The sequence below is a fragment of the Rattus norvegicus genome, chromosome 17, assembly GCF_036323735.1.
Source record: "Rattus norvegicus strain BN/NHsdMcwi chromosome 17, GRCr8, whole genome shotgun sequence".
Lineage (NCBI taxonomy): Eukaryota > Metazoa > Chordata > Mammalia > Rodentia > Muridae > Rattus > Rattus norvegicus.
Window position 1 is genome coordinate 63,008,626 of NC_086035.1, and position 9,250 is coordinate 63,017,875.

Sequence of the window (9,250 nt, forward strand, 5' to 3'; positions counted from 1 at the left end):
CTCAAAATTAGGTTAAGTATGTGTATGTGTATGCATGTACACATACATGTATATACATTCATGTGTGTCATGAGATGCCAGTTTATGGAAAGACTAGCACACATAGACTTCATATCTCAGCAAAAAAAAGGCCTGTCAGAGTCAACCATGGGCATAAATACAGTACAGAATCGCCTCATGAACACAGATGCAGGAGTCGCTGGCTGACTTCCCTCTTCCATCTCACCATGACCGTTGAGAACAAAAGTGCTCAGGTCTCCCCTATAGGTTACCAACCTGTGTTTCTGCGAAGTACTTCCGGGTAAACATCTGCATTCTGGGGTGGGTGGTGGTTAAAAAAAAAACCTGCATTCTGAAGAGAATCAACTTTATCAACACACTGCTGTCTAGAGATCTCCAGATTCAACATCCCTTCCCCCATCTGTGCCTTCCTTCTCCTTACTTCCAACAGCACACTGTTTGAGCCCTAGTACAACATCTACGAAGCCAATAATTTCACATTAACATAAGTTTTTCCCATAATCTCTAGGATTGGAGGTTGGTTCCAAGCATGCTTGCCCAGCACCTTGCCATTGCATGTAAGTCCAGCTTCAAAGGCTCTGATCTCCTCTTTCAGCCTTTGCAGGCACCAGCACACACGTGTGAATGTACACAGCACACTATACATGCAAGTAAAAATAATAAAGTCTCAAAAAACGTTAAGATCTCTCAACCTACTCTAGAATCACTTTTCATTCACATGTTATTTATGAGTAACCTACAGAAAGAATATCACTAGTACCCCTTACTCCCTGTTGCAGTTGGAGTGTTTCTCCTCAGCTCTGTGTTGACGTTTAGTTGTCATTGTAATAGTAGTACTAAGGGGTGGAGATAGCCATGGGAAATTGAAATCCCAGTACTTGGGAGACTGGGCTAGAAAAATGTCCTGAGTTTAAGGTTAGCCTTGGCAACAGAGTAAGTCACTGGCTCAAGGGAAAAAGTGATTTGGCTATGCAACTCTGCCCTCACAAATGGATTAATGTTGTGATTAAGGATCTGGTTCGTTATCTCAGGAGTGTGTTCCTGACATTTTTGTGATGCTTATTAAATAACAGCTTCATCTGAAGATTGTGTGTTCTAGGTTCAGGGAGCGTCCTTGATCAGATTTGTAGTCTCGTCTTCCTAGGAGATAGGTATGTGGTTAACTGCAGTGTATAAATAATACAATATCCATTCTGTAGGCCATGGACCAAGGAATATTTTAATCAAGCCTTAAAGCTTTAATATTAAATAAATTCGTCAGTTTGAAGTTGCCACAGATGGTGATTTCTCTCACGCATGTAGACTAAGTAAACTGAAAACCTGGAAAACACTTGTCATCCTAGAGCCATTAAAGCATGAGTCATAGCAAGAGGTCAAATAGCAGTGTTCACGGGAGCTTGGAAGAAATGATAGGGAGCTTTGAGGGCACAAGTCTCCAGTGGAGGGAGTAATTATCCAGGGGGAGCAAGCAGCATGAGAACTGATCTAAAGTGAGCCTGAGGATGTGGCTGAATTGTGGCTTTATGATGAAATCTTTTTTTTTTTTTTTTTGGTTCTTTTTTTCGGAGCTGGGGATCGAACCCAGGGCCTTGCGCTTCCTAGGCAAGCGCTCTACCACTGAGCTAAATCCCCAACCCCTTATGATGAAATCTTAATGGGCGAAGAGCTGCCTCTTAAGAATGAATGACACATGAACGAGAATGAACGAGAGTGGTTTCCTGGGATGGAACCTAGTGGTAAAGACCCTGAACATTGGTTAAAAAAAAATAGAGGATTTATACCATTGCACACATTTAGTTGATTAAGCATGTTCAGCATTTTGGCTTGTATTTAAACAGACTGGCTCTTAACCATATTCTCAGGCTGAAGTGAAGCTCACAGTTAGGGTCGCACTGAATGAACAACGTATAGCACAGCATAGCTCCAATCTGGCCCAAATGATCTTTCTGCTTCCGCCTTCTGAGTGTGGGACTGTGCACAGGTTCCCCTCCACCTGATGACCCTTTATTTTGACAAGTTCCCTGATGGTAAAATGCCGTCAAACTATGTCATGTGGTATGGAGAAATCTGTCATAAAAGGGTCATCGAGCAATGCAGAAAACCGCATTGTTGATTTATTGTCTTATTTTAAATGGCTATTACCCCATCCTTCAGTAACCACCTCTCTGGCAAACATTAACTGTCAGCATTGAGGGGAACCCCACAGCCAAAAGGCCCAAATGCCCAGGGTTGTTGGCACCTTTCTGGTTTGGTTTGGTTTGGTTTGGCAATAATGCCCCTCAAAACCACAAGTCTCAAACCCAAGCCCATAAACATACCAAGCTGGGTGTGGTCGTGCACACCTTTAATCCCAGTACTGAGGAAGCAGAAGCAGGAAGATCTCTTAAGTTCAAGGCAGTCTGAACTATAAGGTGAATTATAGTTCAGGACTACTTAATGAGACCCTGTCTCAAGTAAAAAGAAACAAAATAATAATAATGCAGAAGCAATCGAAGACACCTCATACTAACCCCTGCTTCCATGTGCATGTGTCCATAACTGTATATGCACCTTCACATGCATGTGTACTCATAGTACACACAAACACGTACCACACACACAAAAAGGTGACCGTTCAAACACAAATATTTACATTTTGCAGTAATACTCGATCTCACGTTAAATGGTCTGAGCTCATTGAAAACAAAAAAGTAAAAATATATCAACAAGAACAAGAGTAAGCAAATTGTGGAGAGTATTCATACCATGGAATGTTATTCAATAGTAAGAATGAATAACTCATAGACATGGCCACACAAACGTCACATCTGTCACAGATGTGTAGTGTTATGATTTCATTCACACTAAGTTCAAGTACAGGCTGAAGTGTTCCATAGCCTTCAGAACAGTGAGTGTTCTAGGAGTCAGGGTAAGACTCAAGGCAGGAAATGAAACAAAGAGACCATGAAGAACCCTGCTTACTACTCCTGGCTTGCTCAGCCTGCTTTCTTAAAACACCCAGGGCCACCTCGACAGGTGAGACACCTCCCACATTGAGCTGGGACCTCTCTCATCAGTTGGCAATGAGGAAAAGGCACTACAGACTTGTCTACAGGCAACCCAGTAAAGATACTGTCTCCATTCTCCCTTTCCAGATGCTCTAGCTAGTATCAAGTTGACAAACAGCAAACCAGGGCAGTGAGTCTGGGGGCACTGGGACTGTAGAAAGCCTCTGTAATCTTGGGCTGAGGTTACGATTCTGTGAGAGGAGTATTCATCAAACCTTAGTGAACTGCATTTTAGCTCTCTGCACTGTGCAGTATGTAAGGGGGAATGTAGCCTTGACCGATATTGAACCCTACTTAGTAAACTTATTTTTGCAGTAGCTTGGGCTAGCAATTTCTTATATGCTTCTTATTTTTGGAGAATACAGTTATAAATATGAAAATGAAAAAAGAGTATAGCTGAAACCTGTATCTTTTGGTGTCCTAGCTATAATCTAATTTTTTTTCTTTTATTGGATTTGTAATTAAATTTTAAGAAGAACCCCAGAATTCAGGAACATTTTGGATAAATGCACACTTATCATAAAATAGATCAGAATTTTGGTAGCTGTATCTTTTGAAAACTTATTTATACTTTTATATAAAAGTATATAAAAGTGGTGTTATTCAAAGACCACATCTTAGGTATTTAATAGATTTTACTTTGCTTTGAAGTTTCCAAAGAATGCTTTTAAATATTCTTTCCCACAAAAAGAAATTTCGGTTTTGAAAACATTCATAGAATGGAAGAATTCTCTGGAAAGTCCCCCAGTGAAGCCTGGATTGTCTTGCTGTTTACACTTTAAGCCTCTCGTCTATGGGTCTGTTTCTATAGAGCAAAGGCTGACCCCAGAAAAGTAATTTTTCTTGCTTTGTGGAACCTTTTTTATCTGACAGAAAATGGTAACTCATCAGACTGCGACAGAAACCACCTTTTCAACTCTCAGTCAACTTGATCAATATTATGCATCCATCAAATGAAGGATCTGGAGCGATAACCTCAAAAACCCTGCTAGGCAACAAGGTATTGATTCTGTGTTTGGCCTGATGGATAGATGCACAAAGGCAACAAGTGAAGGCGGAGAGTGGGGACCTGGCCACCTGCCCTTTCCTGCTACACCAGGAAGGATGTGGCTGTACTGGAAAGCACACTGTGGCTTTTTCTGAAAATGCAGCTCCTTCCTGTCACTGTCTTTCAGAGTCTGATCCTAGCTGGGAAAAGCCCTTTCCTTGGGGTTTTCAGGAAGCCTCAGAAACCAACTTAAAATGAAACGTAATCACATTTATTCTGGTGGATTTGAGACTCACTATGACTGGAAATATTTTGAGAGTGTTATTAGTGACTTATAGCAAGGAGTAAGAGTAGATAATAGTATGAAGGAACTGTGGGAAGGTCTTGATTTATCTTTGGGATTATAGACTTATTAGAGGCTTTAGAAGTATTGATTCATATTAAACTAGTAAATGTGCTAATTAGAGCGGGGTCGTTTTGGTTCATTAAGCCAGTCGAGCAGACCTCTGATTAGCTATCCACTCGAGTGCTTAAGAATGATGATAACCTCACCCCTGGAGTCATCATCTGGCAAATGACGGGGCTAACCTCAAATGAAAGTTCTTATTGGTGGTATCTTTTCGCTTCCTTCCCCAGTTGATGCCTAATTTCCTAATGCCTTTGAGAGAATTCCCTGGCACATTGTCAAAGAAATGAGCTGAGCTCTGTTATGGTCCTTGTAGCATCTTGTCAAAATTATTTACTTAGGTCTCTCACCCTACTAGAATGTAACTTTTTGTAAATGAGATCTTATGGTACAAATTAATTATAATTAGTGATAACTATATGTAACATACTGGTTTAGCTAACTCAGCCGTTACAATCTAATAAGTGAAAGTGTAGGCTGCTGTGAACTAAAAAACAGATCTTAATTTAAGTTGCATCCCAGAGCATAAGACCAGCACAAAACACTGACCTACAAACTCAAGTGAAACAAGGGTGGCACTCTCTTAACTGCTCATGAGCTAGTTTTTTGGGGAAACATCTGAGATTGGAGGAAAGCAGACTTATGGGTAAGCATCTTTCCTGTTGCCCCTCAGGTTGTGAGGGAGGGCTCACCAGGAGCTCCAAAGGTAAAGTACTATGTGGGTAACTCCCTTTGACAAGGACTCAGCAGAGACACAGAAAACAATGCTGAAGAGTATCGAGTTACCTGCCTCTGGATGCATCTGAAGGCTGGCATCCTTCCACTGAGTGGACTACATGAGCTCCGAGGTTCTGCCGAGGGAGCATGTCCTTCTTTAATCCATCTTTCACAGTAACAAAGGTGACTGTCTAGATCCTCTGAGGATGCAGCATCACCAAAAGAAGTAATGAGAACATTGCTGGCTTGTATGCTCAGGCACATAAATCCATTTCCAGCTTCATTACTCGGAGTCTGCTCTTCACCATAAAAAGAGAAAGAGTCACAGAATCAAAAATTATGTAACAAACTTACAGCTTTAGCCTGATACCTGGAAATCTATCTTTCCTGTCAGAGAAATTGTGAAGAAACAGATTTAGGTAAACAATGACCCAGAACGCTATTGAAAAAAACTCTCCACTTGCTGGAGGATGTAATTTGGCCGAGTACTACACACTTCCTCCAGTTATTGAGAAGAGAAGAGAACTTCTGGTTCCGTGTACATTAGTCCACAGAGGGTCCAGAAGGTGTGACGTTGTAATGAAGCTGTCTGGCTGCTTTATAGTGTTGATCAGGGAGAATTCTTTTTCAACATCAAAGCAGTTTTCCTTTTTTAAAAAATTGAAAATAGATTTCTCCTCTTTCTAAACTGGCACTCGGTAAGAACAAGTCCATGTTCAGCACAAGCACCAAGATTGTGCGAGAAGCTGGATATGTCCGAGTCTGGCATCGCTCAGACGTTGCTTGAGCTGGGGATGAACGCAGATCTCAAGGCACAGCTGCAGGCACTCAGCATCCTCATGGCCAAAGACTCTGAGGTTGGTGGTGATTGGAAATCTTTCCAGAAAATCCAAATCCGGCTAGTGCATGAGTTGGGGAACAAGTTCTGTGAGAAACGTGTACTCTTCAGTGCACAGAGGAGAGTTTTGCCCAAGCCAACTCACAAACCAAACAAGCCACCCTTGAGGACTTGGTCTTTACAAGCGAAATTGTGGGTAAGAGGATCTGGGTGAAACTGGATGGCGGCTGGCTCGTAAAGGTTCACTTAGAGCACAGCAGAACATTGTGGAACATAGGGTCAAAACTTTTTCTGCTGTGTGTCAGAAGCTCCCAGGGAAGGATGCTGATTTTGAATTTCCAGGGTTTCACTTGTAAAGAAACTGGCTGAATAAAGACTCCTCTGTCTCCCTTCAGAAAAGATCAGGCCTCCAAGAGGTGACGACCTAGTATGACAAAGCAAAGTACAGTAAGACAAGGCAAAAACCACAACATCTGAGCTGGACAAAGCAACCCAACAGGAGGAAAAGTAAGTCCCAGAAGCAGGCAAAAGTGTCAGAGAGTCACACTGTTAGGAGTCCTACGAAACCACGAGGCTAACAGCCACAACATACACACAGAGGACTTGGTGCAGACCCTCGAAAACTCCATGCTTGCTGCTTCGGTCTCTGTGAGCCCATATGAGCCCTGCTTAGTTGATTCAGTGGGCCATGTTCTCCTAGTGTCCTCTGTCCCCTCTTAATTCAACTACAGTCTTTCCTCCTCTTCTGCAGAGTTCCCCAAGCTCCGAGGAGAGGGACCAGATGGAGACCTCCAGTTTAGATGATCTCTCTACATAATGTCTGACTAGGTTTCTGCACCCACTCCCACGTGCTCCTGGAAAAAGCCTCTTTGATGACTACTGGACAAGGGACAGACCTATGAGTATAGCAGAATATTTTTTCTAGTTTATCACTGTGAAAAAAATACTTGAGGAAAATAACTTAATGGAGGAAAGACTGATTTGGGATCATGGTTTTAGATGTCTCAGTCTCTATCTCCCTCTACTGCTTTCTCAGGTCTGTGACAAGGCAAAAATATGAGTGGAAAACTATTAACCTCATGATGATCAGAGATGTGTGTGTGTGTGTGTGTGTGTGTGTGTGTGTGTGTGTGTGTGTGTGTAATTGCAGTGGGGTGTAGATGACTGGGGTTAAGATACAAACTTTTATGGTTATACTCCAGTAGCCCAGTTCCTCCAACTAATTCCTACCTCTTAATAGCCCATTAGCTCTGAACTTATCAATGAAACTAGCATCCTAGTGATCTAATCATCTCTCAAACAATGCTACCAGCTGGGGACTAGCCATTCACATTAGCCTTGTGGGGAGACACCCTGTTCTAGTTTGATTTTCCGTTGCTGTGATGAAATATTCTGACCAAAAGCACCTTGGTGATGAAAGAATTTATTTGACTTACACCGCCAGGTCATAATTCATCATGGAGGGAAGTCAGGGCAAGAACCTTGGAAGAATACTGCTTACTGGTTAACACTTTGGCTTGCTCTTAGGCTCATTCCAAACTAGCTTTCTTATTCCACCTGCCAAGCTCCTACATCAATTAGCAATCAAGCTGGGAGGTGGTGGCACACACTTTTAATACCAGCCCTTGGGAGGCAGAGGCAGGTGGATCTCTGTGAATTGAGGCCAGCCTGGTTTACACAGTGAGTTCCAGGACAGCCAGGGCTTTACACAGAGCAACCTTGTCTCAAAAAAACAAAAAACTAGCAATCAAGGTAATGCCCCTATAGACACATTACTGGCCAGTCTGATCTAGGCAATTTTTCAATTGTTCCCTCTTCCCGGGTGACTCTAGGTTGTGTCAAGTTTGCAGTAAAAACTAGGACATGCTCTATGTGCAAACCATAACAATCTTCACTTCTAAGTCAGAGGTTTATTTTAAAAAGAAGAGACTTTGCAGCTTGCTTCTGTACCTTTCTAGCACTAACATGGGTTCAGTAGAATTAAGCAGAAGGGAGGGATAGGACATGTAGATTAAAAGATTTGAGTTGTAGGTCATAGGATCTATTGCAAGAGCTTCACCTAGGCAACCTCTTTCCTGTCCACTGACAGTAGGGTTAAGACTTTCTCAAAGCCCATTGGAGTCTGAGATGACAGTAATACATCTGGAACATTCCTGGAAGGGGTGTGTGCATGCGTGTGCAAGTATGTGTGTGTGTGTGTGTGTAACAGCAGTGATATCCCAAAGTATCTTCCAAATTCTAAGATTTTTGTTTCATATGAAAGAAAAACTTTCCTTCAGAGGTAATAGAAGATACAAGTGGACTGGAATGGAGATACATGTATACATTTGTGTGGACTGGAATAGAGATACATGTATACATTTGTGTGCTCCTACCTGCTTCAGTGCTAGAGAAGGAGCAGTGTGCAAGGGGGTGAGAAAACACGAAGAAGCAGAGAGTGATAGAAGAGGGGGTTGGTAGAGAATAGAGCTTAGGGTGACGCTTCGAAGCACAATGGCTCTCACAATCCTCCTGCCTCAGTCAGTTCATTCTGTGCATGCGCCTGCACAGAGTCCAGCAACCGTCTCTTTTTGGATAATGGTCATGGATATTGGTACCACTGATGAAATGAAATGGGAACGGATGGCTGATATACAGTTACCGATGGTTCCATCACATAAATATTACAGGAGACCATCATTTGGGCCTCAACAGATGAGAATGAAAAGTGTGTCACTCATGCTAGAGTTCTACATCAGCGAGCTAAGCTGTTGGTCTAACCTTCCCAGAAGCCAGGAGAAGTGAGAGAGGACAGTCAAACTCCCCATGGACAGTTGTTAAGGTGATGAGATCCCATTCTTTCTAATCCTTATACAGAAGAAGTGACCGGAAGAGCAACCATCCCATCACGGCTCCCCGATTCACAAGAGTAGAAACTTTGAAATAACTGACACCATGTCCTTTATTTCTTATTTCTCCATCTTTGTCTGCCTCCTTGGGATCCTTACCCTGTGATGTGGAATACTGGATTGTCTACTTCGGGAGGTGAAAAGAAAAAGATATCGAAAGGGAATTGTTGTAATTTGCCCTTTGACACTTCTTATAGCAAAAGGTCCATGAAGAGGAGGGTTATGATAGCTATTTTTGGTTATCAACTTGACTACATCTGTAATTAGCTAAAACCCAAATGGCTGGGCACAACTGTGAAAGAGTTTTACTTAATTAAATCATTTGAGGTGGGAAGTCCCAGTTAT

At 42.2% G+C, this 9,250-nt stretch overlaps 1 pseudogene; it reads left to right on the forward strand.

The window, feature by feature from the left end:
* The first annotated feature begins 3,684 nt into the window (after positions 1–3,684).
* Positions 3,685–8,897, forward strand: Rps7-ps15 (ribosomal protein S7, pseudogene 15; annotated as a pseudogene).
* The last annotated feature ends 353 nt before the right edge of the window (positions 8,898–9,250 follow it).